General features: G+C 39.9%; 1 long non-coding RNA gene across 1 annotated transcript; it reads right to left on the reverse strand.

Moving 5' to 3' along the window:
• Nucleotides 1-2,964: 2,964 nt before the first annotated feature.
• On the reverse strand, nucleotides 2,965-4,285 carry LOC114562705 (uncharacterized). Its single transcript, XR_003693537.1, has 3 exons — nucleotides 4,094-4,285; nucleotides 3,097-3,161; nucleotides 2,965-2,990 (listed from the first exon to the last, which is right to left on the reverse strand). It is a non-coding gene; the product is annotated as an uncharacterized LOC114562705 (long non-coding RNA).
• Nucleotides 4,286-15,715: the final 11,430 nt, after the last annotated feature.

Genomic DNA, 15,715 nt, shown 5'->3' on the forward strand with positions numbered 1-15,715 from the left:
GGCGGCTTGTTCAGAATAGGATCTCATATTGTACTAAAATAGTTCACTGAAACGTGTTTCTGAAAACATTTTAAGCAAGAAATAGGCCATGCAGTTGCTGAATCTGTCTTCATTTCAGCTCAACAAAGGTCAGTTTAAAAGATTTTCATCAGATTTTGAGAGACTCTAGTCACCTCATTCTGCTCGCCATTTCCGGGTGAGTCCCGACGGCCCTGCCGCCAACCGAACATGTCCAACCCGGTCTCACGCCAGGTCGTTATATAGTCACATTATTGTAATCTATTAAGTCGTGGACTTTAAAAATAATAATAATAATAATAATAATATATTTTTTTTTTATAATTATAATATCGCCATACCTCTACGATACATATCGTAACATTTTTGCATCGCGATAAATCGTACCATGATATATCGTTACACCCCTAGTTGTAAGTCATTGTAAATGTTCAGAGTCCAGATGGCTTTATAATTTGTCAGTCCTATTAAAGTTACAAAATATAATTCCATGTCATTTTTAAATGAATATTCGGTTTTCTTTCAGACCATTTACATTTATGGATATAACGTTTTCCAAATAAAATTAAAAGATTCTAAATGAAAACATGGCATTTTATCCAAATCAAAAGCTCGCCTTGGATGTAGCATACAATAATGATTCAAGTGATTTCCTAGAGACTCAGGGCGAGGAGGGGGATTTGCAGCCATCTTTAATTCAAGCCTGTTAATTAATTCTAAACCTAAACTAAATTATAACTTGTTTGAGAGTCTTATTCTTAATCTTCAACATCCAAAAGGGAAAACATTACAGCCAATTATATTCGTTGTTATTTCAGGGCTCCAGGTCCGTATTCTGAATTTTTATCTGAATTCTCAGAGTTTTTATCATGTTTAGTCCTTAAATCAGACAAAGTACTTATTGTAGGTGATTTTAACATCCATGTGGACGTTGACAATGATAGCCTTAGCACTGTTTTCAACTCATTATTAGATTCAATCGGTTTCAGTCAGAGTGTGCACAAGGCGACGCACTGTTTTAACCACACCCTCGACCTTGTGCTGGCATATGGTATTGAAATTGAGGATTTAATAATATTTCCACAGAATTCGGTATTATCAGATCATTCTTTAATTACTTTCAAATTCTTACTACCTGACTATACTAAATTAGATAAAAGCTTCTACACTAGATGCCTATCTGACAGTGCTATAGCTAAATTTATGGAAGAGATTCCAACAGCATTTGACTCTATGTCATGCCTTAACATAACAGAGGACCTTTATGTTAACCTCAGTCCCTCTCAAATTGATAAATTTGTAGACGGTGCTACGACTTGCCTACGGACGACTTTAAACTCCGTTGCTCCCCTCAAAAAGAAGATGATGAAGCAAAGGAAACTAGCACCTTGGTATAACTCCCAAACTCGCAAATTAAAACAAATCTCGCCAAACATAGAAAGTAAATGGCGTGAAGAATCTCGTTTGGATTGGCAAGAAAGTCTCAAAACCTCTAGGAAGGCCCTACACACTTAAAAATGATGGGTTAAAAATAACCCAACTTGGGTTGTTTTATAACCCAACCGCTGGATCACTATTGCACCGGACCAACAGTAGTTAATTTGACCCAGCAAGATGGGTTGCTGATTTTTAACCCAACAGATGAGTTAAATATTCTACCCAAATGCTGGGTCAAATTAATTATAATTCTGGGTTGATTCAACTACATACATTTGTTATATAGTGTACCCAAATGCTGGGTCAAATTAATTATAATTCTGGGTTGATTCAACTACATATTTGTTATATAGTGTACCCAAATGCTGGGTCAAATTAATTACAATTTTGGGTTGATTCAACTACATATTTGTTATATAGTGTACCCAAATGCTGGGTCAAATTAATTACAATTCTGGGTTGATTCAACTACATATTTGTTATATAGTGTACCCGAATGCTGGGCAAAATTAACCTATATGCCAGATTAATTCTAACACATTACAGTACAATTTAAGAAAATAAATTGCAATAAAACTGTTAAACTACAAACCTAGAACAGAATACATGCTAGATGTATGCATATATTATTTAATAAACACTTAAACAATACAAAAACAAAACAACATAATGGAATCTTTGAAAAAATTTATTATATCAACAATATAGTGGAACTGGTGCAGTTCATATCACTCAGGTAGGAAAACATTCAGAGCAAAACAACAATTACGAATGAACTGGCTGAACATTCAACAGGTCTATAGTGAACAAATTCAAATTCCTATTAAAAAGCTGCTATTAAGAGCCATTAGCTCTACTTGCAAGCAAGTATTCTACTTTGAATAAACTTTACCATTTTAGACTCCCCTCCTGGCATTTCACGTGACCAAGTTTCAAACAACTTTGATGCAGCATCCCCATGCAGGACAAGCCTGTGCAATCTATAAAATGGAAAACACATTTTTAAAACCAATTCAATGTGGCACACTAATAAAACATTATAAACAATGCATCCTTATATGTAAGATCATATTTCCCTATACCTACCATGCCTTTGGTCATTAGGTGAGGGAACTCTTCGAGGATCTGATCGATGGTCCAATTGCTGTCCCTAATCCACTTGGCCCTGTAGACTGCGGTGTTCCGCATGTAGTTCTCTATCTGGCTGAGGGGCTGAGGATTATTTCTCAACCATTCTTTAAGCTGTGACCCACGTTCGTCTGATATGGTACAGTCTGTAAAAAAGAACAAGAAAGTTGTCATTCACTGAAATATGGATGTTTTGCTTCATCAAATAATTTTTCAGTTTAATAATTACCTGGTATGAGAGCCCTTGCTAGAGCGCCATCATCTGGCGTTTGTGGTGGTGTCTGTGCCGTGCTCCGCGACCTGCTGGTTGATCTCAGCCGCTTCCTGACGTTCCGCAGCTTTTCCTCCAGGAATCCAGTGGCCAGCTCTATTCATCTATTGAGTCACTTTGACATATTACGTGGAAGCTATTGAAAAAAGAGGAAATTATATTTCATAAGAATTCATGTCTGAAAAGGGCTTTAGTAGCAATGCAGACTTGATATGCTGTGGATGGGAAAACATATTTCTTACCTTTTAAATCTTTCGACAAGGTCTGGCACTCTGTCATAGTGTTAATGACAAAGCTATCCGTTGATCTGAAACAAACACAAAAAGAGCTTAAGCAAAGATACAATTGCTATTGTATTAACTATTCAGATATCACCATGTAAAAGCAATGCAGACTAACAGCAGAATGTAATCCAATGTGAAGATAACAGCCATTTTATTTAGCATCACAATCCTCCCTCTCTATCTATACAATTCATATGACAAATTGCATGCATGTAAATTGTTTTTACCTTTTTACAAGAATATTTGTGGCTGCTCAAAGCATAGCCTTCAGGGCAAGAGTGTCAGTACAACAGTACAGCAGTGGTTCCCAAACTTTTTATTATATATTTCTTAACCCTTAACTCAAGTGGCCCTTGTCGTTTGCCAGGCCGCCATTTTAAATAAGCATTTGTTCTTATCTATTGTGGGTCACCACATTACTTAAATAAATGCACATAAATGCATTTAGTCAGACATATCAGGTTATCTCACTGTTTTTACATACTTTAAATCAGTCATACACTGTTATGCCTTCACATTTCACATTAAAAGCTTCAAGGAAAAACAAGCGCGTTCATTTACAGCCAGTTAAAATAATATAGCTAGCAAAGCAACTAACTGACAGCCAGTTGGCTAGTAAACTATCTAGCTAGCTAGCTAGCTAGATAGTTTGTTAACTGCCGAATTACCTGGCTAGCTTGAAACTAGCTGGCAAATTAGCCTGGTGAACTCAATAAACATGACCATATGCCCATGGGCATTATGAACTTGTTTCATTAATTCATTAATATAATTCAGACCAAACGGATAAGCTGTAAGGCTATACATACTTCCATGATAACGGCTAAATGGCTAACGTTAGCTAGCTACGTTGTTAGCCAAACTAACCAACTAGCCTCACAATATAAAGATAGTACTTTAATAGGTAACGCAACACAGACAATGTGAATTAGACATGTAGCTAGTGTACACAAACCTTTTATTATGTATTTGCCTCGTTGGATGACCAGACTGGTTCTCTGCTGTGACAAGCGCTCGGTGTGTGGACTCTGCTGATGATCTGATGACGTTCGAAGCACAAACAACCCAAGTGCTGGGTCAACCGATGTATGTTGGGTTGATGGATTTTGACTCAACACATGAGTTGCACAAAATAACCCAACTTCCATATAAATAACCCATAATGGGTCAAACATTTCATAACCCAGCGGTTGGGTAGATGAAATAACCCAGCATTTTTTAGGGTGTAAGAAAGGCCAGATCAGACTATTACTCATCACTAATAGAAGAAAATAAGAACAACCCAAGTTTTCTTTTCAGCACTGTAGTCAGGCTGACAGATAGTCACAGCTCTACTGAGCCATCTATTCCTGTAGCTCTGAGTAGTGATGACTTCATGAGCTTCTTTAATGATAAAATTATAAAAATTAGAGATAAAATCTATCACCTTTTGCCCTCAACTTCTAACGGTTCACCTTTAAACGCAGGACCGCTAGAAGGAAAAGTCTCAGTGCTTGGACCAGTTCTATTTTCCTTATATATGCTTCCTCTAGGTAATATTATTAGGAAACACTCAATTAACTTTCACTGTTACTCTGCGTAACAGTGAAAGTTAATTGGGTGTCGTCTGCCGACACCCAATTATATCTGTCAATTAAGCCAGACGAAAGTGGTCAGTTAGCTAAACTTCAAGCGTGCATTAAAGATATAAAATCCTGGATGAACCACAATTTCCTGATGTTAAACTCAAACAAAACTGAAGTTATTGTGATGGGACCAACCCACCTCTGAACTTCATTATCTAAAGATATAGCTACTCTGGATGGTATTACCCTGGCCTCCAGCACTACTGTCAGAAATTTAGGAGTTATTTTTGATCAGGATATATCCTTCAACGCCCACTTAAAACAAACCTCAAGAACAGCCTTTTTCAATCTTCGTAACATTGCCAAAATCAGGAATATCCTCTCTTAGTTATGCTGTTATAATTTTAGACTGGGGAAGTTCCTTCCTTCCTATGACACACTGAGCTGCTCTCTCATCTCTACTTGTTTCCTTTTGTATGCATCCTGTCCCAGAAATGCTTGTTACTAACCTAGCTCTGGGGAGTTTACTCCCCGGAGTCCTTATGTTTCTTCTAGCATAGCTCTGCGATTCTCTGCAATTCCCGGCCGCATCCTGCTGCGTCCTGCTGCATCCAGCTGTGTCCTGCTGCATCCGCCGCATCCACCCGTGCTCTGCAGCGCCACGTTACATCCCGCAATGCCCTGCTGTGATGTTCATATGCACAGAGTAGTCAGGATCCGGTATAGGAGACTGCACTACTCAGTATGACACGATGTGCCCTGCTATGACATGAACTTCCACAATGACCTTTGAAGTCACTGTTCCATTATCTTTAATGTGACTATTATTTGCCACTGTTCATCACACCCCCAACCGGCCCTGTCAGACACCGCCTACCAAGAGTCTGGGTCTGCCAAGGTTTCTTCCTAAAATGGAGTTTTTCCTTGCCACTGTCGCAATAGCCACTGCTAATTGCTTGCTCTTGAGGGAATTACTGTAATTGTTGGGGTTTTGGAATTTATAGAGTGTGGTCTAGACCTACTCTATCTGTAAAGTGTCTCGAGATAACTCTTTTATGATTTGATACTAAAATAAAATTGAATTGAATTGAATTGAAAATTCAAGTGACTCGCACAACCCGGATCAGTTTAGTGAGTGACTCAGAATAACTCGAATCCTTAAAGGAATCAAGTTTGCCAGGCCTAGCACAGACGGGGAAGGAGAGTGAAGCCAAAGAGTGACACAGAGATTTTCTGAGTTAATTTGTGAATTATTAGTGCACAAACCAGTGTGTAACTTGTGTCTTATGATTGTTTGCACGAAAAGCAGTGAGAAGAGTGACAAGCTGCATATTGAGAAATGGGAGGTATTTCTACACAGAGTTAAGAGACTTTTTACTTTTGTGCTACTGCTAATGCTAACATTTAGCCACCTTGAAGTATAGGCTGGAGTCAGTTCATTACAAGTGAACAACATTTCTGGTTAAAGTTTGACTCCATCAGTTGAACAGTTTGAGGGGTTTATCTGCTCAGACAGAGCGTGGAGCAACCAGGACTTCACTCGTGAGTTTTACTGGAAACGTGGAGGAGCAAAGGGAAACCGATGGAGTTTGTGTTGAAATGCTGATCGGATGCTGAGCCTGCTCCTGTGACTGTTGGAGAAAGGACGGACAGAAATATTAACTCAAGGTATCCTTCATTTTGTTTGCTCGCTGACAAGGGAAACGGCCATTAAGTTTTGGGCCACAACGGACACAAGCACCGCATCAGGCCTGCTACGGTATTTTTGTCTTATAATCATTTTGGTTGCCGCCTTTAGATTGTATTAAGGTGTGTGTGGACCCACAAATTATGTTGGTTTAAGTGACTTTGAAGTTGGTACATTGAGGTTTTCTGAATTACCGGTAATCCATTTGAGAGTTAAAAGTGTTTAAATTGTTGTCTGTGCATTTATATATGGTACAGTATTGACAGTGTTTTCCTTAAAAAAAGAGGGAGAATTCATTTACAGTGTTGTCTTAAAAAGAGGGACAATTCAGTTGCAGTATTTTCCTTTAAAATAGAGGGACATTTTATGTTGAAGGTTTAAAAAAGAACAATCATATCCTTATTTCATTTTCTTATTTCATTGGAGATAACCATTTCTTTATTGAGTAAATAATTGAGATATATTTTTCTAAAACCTTGTGTTGTGGTACTTTATTACTTACCTGGAAAGAGGTTATCATTTTATGATGAGAGAGACATATAGACACATATGGTTAAAATCTCTATTAAAACTATAACTTAAGAAGGGTGAATTCATAGGTAGGTTAGAAAAACATTTCATGTGTGTACTTTGAAAGAGAGATCCAAGATAAAATTTAAAACTGAGTTAATCAGGGTTAAAACACATTTGATAAATACCTTAAAAGAACCCAAAAGCCCTGCCCTCATCAATATAAATACTGAGGGGAGCGCTACACAAGCCTCAGTGTAAATTCATGATCTCTTAAAAGAGAATCCATCTGTATCACTTATACACTGTTATCAGTGAAAGCAGGTGTTGTTTCCAGCTTCCTGTGAACACTGATAAGCGGTGTTCTATTGATTAGAAATGAGCTACAGCATTTCAATCTGATTGAAATCTGAAAGACCATTAGCATGTCATATACCCTTAACTTTAGGATTTGCTAAACAGATGTGACTGCATTGCAAAAAGCAATTCAAGTGATGTACACACTGTAACTGGTTGTATAAACAAACCATCCCAAACAACATATATTGGAACAAACACTTTCTTTTTGAATGTGGCTGTCACACTTCAGCTCCATCACGGGTTACAAGGTATGTTGCCCCCCCCCCTCCACCCTTGTAATAATGCACAGTATACTGTATGTGTTAGTCATTGGTAGTAATGAAGTACTATCTACTAGTAGTACAGTTAATGGAAAAAAAACACACACATATTGATTCATTTTTAACTTTTATCACCCCTGCATAATGTGTATCCACCCTGTTCATACAGTTTTTATTTGCTTCTTTAATGCCATCTACCAGATTTAATTTAGATGCAGGACAGAATATTCTAAACTTAGTAAGTAATTTTGATTGAGAAGCTTGAGCAGCATGGCTTTAAAGGGGTGATAGAATGCAAAACCGAATTTACCTTGTCATAGTTGAAAAATTACAGTTTGGTGGGTAAATAGGACATACGTAGAACCTCAAAATCCCATTGACACCCCTTTCCTCTGCAAATCTCACAATTTGAAATTTCTGCTGAAAACTGGCGAATCTGAAGAAAGCTAAAAGTTGACGTCAACGTCTCAATTCCTCCTCACTACCTTCTATCTTTCTAACGCCCCAAAATTTACATTGGCCACTAACTGATCTGAGGTCAGTTAGTCTTCTAAATCTAGGTCGTGCAGATCTCTGCTATTCCATTACAAAATTCACTTCTAAGACGTTTTTTATGCGAGAAATCAACTATGTAAAGCTCAAATATGGGCCGTTTTATGAAAATTTATGGCTAATTGCAAATTTGGTAAGACAGTGTCGGACTTTACGAGCTCCACAATCTGCCGGGACAGGTGGCGGCTGCTGGCCGGGTTTGCTGCTTTCCATGTTGGCCTATCCCCCTTCACAGACCAGTCTCTTCCACACACAAGCTGCGCACTGTACTTTAGAAAAGAAGAAAGTTTGGAGGTTTTGCAAGGATATTGAAAATGAACCACGGTCGTAAATGCAGTGTTCCAGACTGTACAACGGAATAGCCTACTGGCCCAGAGAAAAAAGTGTTTAGAACGAGTATATCGGACAATGGAACAGGAATTGCTACAAGGTGAGTTGTGATTCTTTGGTGGAGGTTTTTTTATGTCGCAAGAGTACACTCTTAGAAATCGCTGTAGATTTAGCAGCACAGTACTGTAAAAACCTACAGTACAATACCATATTTCTTCATTACAGTAAAATACTTCATTTTATCTTGCATTGTGGGTAATTTTGATGAAGCGGGAATATTTTACAGTGTATTTTAGGCTTGCTGTAACCTGGCTGTAATATACTATGGCAATAATACAGACTCCTGATGTCAGTTACTCCGACAGAACACCAAACTGGCCCCAGATACTGAAGGAGAAGCCTTGCTAGCGGAGGATGTTTTAAAGTTTTGGTAAGTTTGGTTTATTTTATGTATTTCATGCTAACTTTTATCATAATGTTTCATGATTATACGCTCAAGTGTAACGTTACCACAACATTGTTCTTTTTATAGTGTGGGGTGCACTGGGCATCCTAACGTTGCGATATCCTCACACAGTTTCATTTTCTAGCTAAACTTGTGACTTTAGTGTGGATAGCAAGTGGCTATTCTCTGAACATATTGTTTTTTTTTCTCTGTACAAAATACACTTACATTTGTTCATACTAACTTACTTGTTACAGTTAACGTTACGTTAACATTACTCTAGCTAGCTAGTAAGTACGGGTTCTGCCCATTACTTTCCAGACTCCGTTAACATATTGCTCAATTTAAAAGATCTGGGTTCCCCTTTACACATATAGCTAGCTAGCTAATACTCCTATTTTATAACGTATGACTTTGTATGACTCCTAAAGAAAGGCTTTTCATTTCGGCTTGTATTTAACTTAAACAGCTACTCTGTAAACTAACTTTAAACTAAAATGAGATGATAAAGCGTTAGTGTTTGACATCCCGAAACAACGCCAGTCAGCACCCAGATAGCAATGAGTCGGCGGACCACTGGCGGTGCTCCAGAGGCAGTAGAAGCGTCAGAATGGCGTAATCGCAAACACGTTTGACGGCGCACCGCCGGGGGCAGCCGCTTTTTAAAAGCGGCAGCCACCTTCCTACCGCCTTCGTTCGGAGGCCGGCCCGTGGGCCACCCGCCATTCCGCCGCCGTTATACCAAAGGTGGCCCTTCTGCGGCCCGTCAGAGGCGAACGCTATTTTCGAGTGATCTGCCGCCGCTAATTGTATATATATATATTTATATATATTTATATTTAATATTTATAGCATGCAGTTTATCAAGAATAATGATTGATCAAACCAGACAAATTTCCATTTGGCGTTTTAATTCCACATTTCAAAGTACAGTAACTGTCATTGAAACAAGACGTGTCAGATCACTGAACTACACACACACACACACACACACACACACACACATATTATATATATATATATATATATACACATACATACATACATACTGAGGTAAAAACAGCCGTAGAACAGACCATTATAACTGCAATGCTGAATTGTGACACAAGGATTTACAAGTTCTATTTAAAAATAGAATAAAAGTTAAGCACTGTGACGGAACGAAAAAAGCAAATGTTAAAAACAGAGTAAGTAGAATATTTGGTGAAATAGGATTTCCAAGCTATTTTTAATAGAATAACAGTTAAGCACACTGATGGAATGAAAGATTTTTGGTACTAGTTAATGTGCAATATCAAGTAACAGGTATGAAATAGGATTTATAAACTATAATACCATTGTTAAGCACTGACGGAATGAAATAAGCCAATTCTAAAGTCACGTTAAGTAGAATATTTGGTACCAGAACAGATAATGTGCAGATATCAAGTATTAGAGGTATAATCTAGGATTTACAAGCTATATTTATAAACAGAATAGTTAAGCACTGTAACAATGAAATAAGCAGCAAATTGTATAGGAAGTAATTGAGATCTTTGGTATCAAAGAATGTGCAGGATACCAGGTAATATACATTTTGACATTAAATTTACACATGACAACAAGTGGGAACAAACACAATTAACAGCAGGAAATCTGGCTGTAGAGAACACAGCCAATCAGAATGTGTGGAGTGGTTGGGGTCTACGTGGGGTAGTGGGCTAAGAATTGCAGGACAGTCTAAGTAATGATAATCAGTCTTTCAAGCTTGACTACGGGATCTCCAGAATGAGGCAGCGCAAAATGGGCATATCTTCAGGGATCCCTCGTGCACCTGTATAAAGGACAAACAACCTCACCATCCCATATCCATCCAAGGCGCTGCCCTCAAGGCAGGGTCATGGGGAATAAAAAAAAAAGAAGAAGAAAAAATAATTTCCACAGTGAATAGTGTGGATTGGGTGAGTGTAGTCTGGCACTTCTGGCTTCTTGATGTTACTGACTGTAGGATAAAGAAAGTGTTCCAGTTGTCAGTGACGCAGGGGTAGGGCTGGGCGATATAGCTGAAAACTGTATCGCGATATATGAGTTTCATATCGGTCGATATTGATAATTATTGATATTTTTTATGACCTATTTAAAATAAGGACCAGGAGAAAAATATATTAAATTTAAACATTTTTATTTTAAACTTAACCTTCCTCTGATTATAATCCCCTCAGTTATAAAGCAGGAATGTCAACACAACCATGGAAAACACTCAAATAATTAAAATGTAAACATAGGTCTAAAATCACAATGAACACTTAACAATTATCTCTTAACATTAAGGTGCAAACTTAAAGAATAAGTAAGAAATGCTTCATAAAGTGTAATAAAATAGTTCAAAATGTTAAATATAATAAACCTGAGAAACTATTTTCTGCAGGTTTAGTGCTAGGTTGGTAACCTGGCTTCTGAACAGACATGTCTGCCTCCGTTATTTCTTTGTAGCGTTTAGTAAGGCGCTGATGCAGAGTACCTCCCCATGGTGGTCTGCTGCTTGTGCGGTGTAGCAGCTGCAGATGTTGTTGGACGTTGCTGGCAAATACGGCTGTGCTCCAAAGTGTGAGCGCGGCTAAGGTGGTAAAACAAGTTTGTGGTAGTACCAGTGTTGGTGGGGACGACGGTCTGACGACATTGGTCTATCTACGGTCACACTTATAAAATCCCCAAAAACTGCCATACTGACTTTTGTTTTATCAACAATTTCCTCGCTCGCTGCGGCACTCACTTTCCACTTATCACTCCACGCCGGTTCTGTTATTGAAGAACACGAGACAGTGATGTGGCGCAACCAAACTTGATACTGTTACATGATTGGCTGTTAGAGTGTCACTCCCTACGTTGCTAGGTTACCAGAGAGCGAGTGCATTTGTTCATGCAACCAAACTTGCTTCACAATCTCTGGTTTCTTCTGATGAAGAAAAACAAGTTATCGAACATTTTATCGACCGCATTTTCTATTGATATTGATTACGTGTCTATCGCGAGACATATCGTTATCGTTTTATCGCCCAGCCCTACGCAGGGGTGTCAGTAGTCAGCCTAGGTTTAAGGGGTCGGCTGTGGGTCCCTCTCAGCTGTGCGGCGCCTTTTTCCGCCTTCACGGTCAGATGCTCCTTTCAGGTAACGCGTAACATTAACCTGGACCGCCTCATCAGTGGCTCTCCAACAGACACATTGGCACTGAAATGTTGCTGCTACAGTACACATTAAAGCATGTTGCTTCCATTTTGTTGTCCATGCTACGCACAACATCGCCAAACTCTCCAAGACGTCGCAGCATTAGGGTCTGATCTGCACCTACAGGGGTTCCCAGAATAAAAGAATAAAGTAGTCAGTCCTGGTCCCTCAACTACTAAACTATGACATTTATATCTAGGTCTACTACATGTACAGGTGGCTCCAGTGGGAATTAAACCAACATGCATGTTCTCACCTGCTCGTGCATTGCTTTCCCTCAGGGCGTGGTTCTCCTCCCTCAGAGCTTGGTTTTCATTCTGGAGTCTCTGGAAATGTACATAAAATAAATAAATAAATACCATATTTCCTGGAAGAAAAAAAGACAGAACTTTCCATATCTAAGAGGGACATTTTTTATCTTTTACAAAGTTTAGCAGTAGAGATAACACACATCAGGTACTGATAAGAGAAATAAGGGTTGAAAGAAAATGATACATGTACACATACACTATATTATGTCTCGTATGACAGCTTCATCTCATTAGACACCACTGCATTCACATCTTTTGTGTAAAAAAAAAAAAAAAAGTTTTAAATCAGCATCAAATTCCATATGAACCAAGATAATTAAACTCACATAGACAATGTCTGATCCATCATTCAGGGAATGTCTGAACCAATGATAGCGCCAGGGCCTCTTTTATGTTTGTGGATGGCCTGTAAATGTAAAAAATCACTTTCAGTAAATAAACAAACAAGTGACATTACAGATTAAAATTTCCAGATATTTAAATATTTCCAGAAGTAAGATAATCTGAAAATATCAGAGACATTGAATTTCAAGGCACAAGTATCTGTAGTGGTGTGTGCAGTGAGCTTTGCACCCTGTTGGTTCTTGAACGCACCTTAACTAGACCAAACCCCCTCATTAGCTGAGCTTATATAAAGCACCTGTATCATTGTGGCTGCCTCTTGGCTTTGTCTCTGCCTGTTGGTTGCCACATGGGATCACCTCTTTCTTGTTTCAGAAGTGAACCTGTGTAGCCTTTGTACAATTGGGGTGAATGCTTGTTGAACTAGAAATAAACAGATCTTGGGGTGGAAGTCCCCAGGTGGCGTTGTCGGTTAGTTAGACTCGGGTGGCGGCTTCTCCCCTAGCGCCACCCACCTTGCCACATTCTGGCGTTGTTGGCAGGATTTCTGTAAAAGCAGAGACGTGTGTTTTTCTTTCCCCCCCTCCAGTTGGTGAATTTTCTTAATTCAGTATTTATAAATTTATATGAATTTGTCATTTTTTTTAAGTTAATGGGTTTGTTGAAGGCAAAACAGCAGTTGATCTTGTGAAGACCTGGATCTCCAGCAACAGACCTGTGATAACCGCTCCTGCTCTGGTTTACATCTTCACCATGGAGGAACTGAACCATTTGAAAGACTTGGTAGCTCAACTACAAACTGAGAACAGATTGCTGAAGGAATAAGAAGCTGCACCTGGTACTAGTACTGAAGTAAATGACTCTTTTCCTCACCCACCCTGTGCTGATGCTCCTGTAACTGAGCGTCTGGTCTATGTTCCCAGAGACAGAAAATGTCCAATGTTTAGAGGTAAAACTAGTCTCAGCATTGCAGAGTGGGTGGAGGAAGTTAAAGTATGTATGCGTAACCGCCACTTTTCCAGGGCTGACCAAGCACTGTTCATTTATGATCATTTGGAAGGTGAAGCTAGGGACGAGATAAAGTACAGACCTAGACTGGAAAGGGAGGATCCAGATAAAATCCTTGTCATATTGCAGGAGTTATATGGTTGTTCAAAATCTTATATGGTCTTACAGGAGGAATTCTTCTCAAGGAAGCAACAGGAGGGTGAGACATTGCAGGAATTTCCCCATGCTTTAATGTGTTTAATGGGCATGGATGTGACTAAGGCTCCTAATGGTCTCCCAAACTCTGATGTGTTACTGCGTGACCAATTTGTTGAACATGTGTGTGATTGTGCTCTACGCAGGGAATTGAAGCAGTTTGTTCGCCGCCAACCTAATGTCACCTTGCTTGAGGTCCGTAGTGACGCTATTAGGTGGGAGCAGGAGGGGATGCCGGGAGGTGCCAGGGGTAGGAGCCACTCTATTCCATCTGCTGCAGGTTTTCAGTTTGCAGTGGTGGGAGGTCCTCAATCTGTGTTAGGTAACCTAGACTCAAGGTCTGAGTTGGCAGAGTTGAAAGAAATGTTGAAACAGCAACAGGAGCAGCTAAACCAACTTAGCAGCAGTCTCATTGCCCTCCAGAATGCCCCAATGCCTTCTTCCCGTTATGGGAGGCAGACTGTCATTTGTAGAAGGTGCCAGAAACCTGGTCACTTTGCAAGGGAGTGTGATGGTGTTAGAGCTCAGGTACCAGCTCAGCAATCTTCCCGTGCTACTCCTACTACACATAATGATAGGCCATATCACCAGAATCAGCAATCGGGAAACTTTCACTCCCTGAACCGCTGAGCCAAAGTTCAGGTGGGGGCCTAGTTGGCTCAGGGTCAGACTCTGAGAAGACAGATTCTGTAGATTTGATGGCAGCCTGCCCACATGTTAACCATAGTAATGGGAGGGATTCCAGTTCCATGTTTAGTTGACACAGGATCGATGGTGTCTACCATTACTGAGACATTTTATTTCCAAAACTTTGAGCCCTGGGGTGAAGAGAAGCTCCGGTCATGTCATTGGTTACAGCTTAAAGCAGCTAATGGGCTGGACATACCCTATGTTGGCTACCTTGAGCTTGACGTTGAGCTTTGTAATAAGGTAGTTGCTATGCGTGGTGTGTTGGTTGTTAAGGACCCCCTGGTCAGTCTTCTTAGGCCCCAGGTGTTGTAGGCATGAACATTCTTAAAACCTGTTATATGGAGTTATTTGCACAACATGGCCCTGCTCTTTTTGATTTGCCCTCTGTCTCACAGGCCCCCAGCCTACTCCAACAAGCCCTGCAACAGTGTCACCAGGCCCAGGCAGATGCACCCCCTGACCGCTTAAGTTTAGTAATAGTTAAGGGTATGAGGGTTTTCAGAGTCCTTGGTGGTACCATGAAGCTGGTGCCGGCGACCTGCACCCAGCAGCACTCAGGTAACCATGCCTTGTTTGAACCCCCAAGTGCTGGGCTGCCTGCTGGCTTACTGGCGTCGCCAGCTATGGTTCACATCACAAGAGGTATAGTTTACATCCCTGTAGTTAGTGTAGGGGTAAATGATGTTGTGCTCTACTCACGCACTGCGATCGGTACCTTGAGTCATGCCCAGGTAGTGAGTCTGCCCTCAGGGGTCACGGAGGGTAAAGGACTAGTCTCAGCCACAGTTTCTTCCCAGACAGTCACTAACTTGGTGCAGGAAGCAATTAATTCCATTGATATGGCTGCCCTGTCAGAACAAGATCAGTGTCAGGTCAGGTCCTTGCTACAAAAGCATAGGGATGTGTTTTCAGCTCGTGAAGGAGACTTGGGTTGTACCAACCTGATCTCCCATGATATACCGCTGATTGATGAGACACCAGTACGACAGAGGTATAGACGTATCCCCCCTTCAGAATACGATGCTGTTAAAACTCACATTAACCAACTTCTTGAAGCACAGATTATCAGGGAGAGCTGTAGCCCCTTTGCATCACCCATTGTCTTGGTCAAAAAGAAA

The sequence above is a fragment of the Perca flavescens genome, chromosome 10 (genome assembly GCF_004354835.1).
Source record: "Perca flavescens isolate YP-PL-M2 chromosome 10, PFLA_1.0, whole genome shotgun sequence".
Taxonomy (NCBI): domain Eukaryota; kingdom Metazoa; phylum Chordata; class Actinopteri; order Perciformes; family Percidae; genus Perca; species Perca flavescens.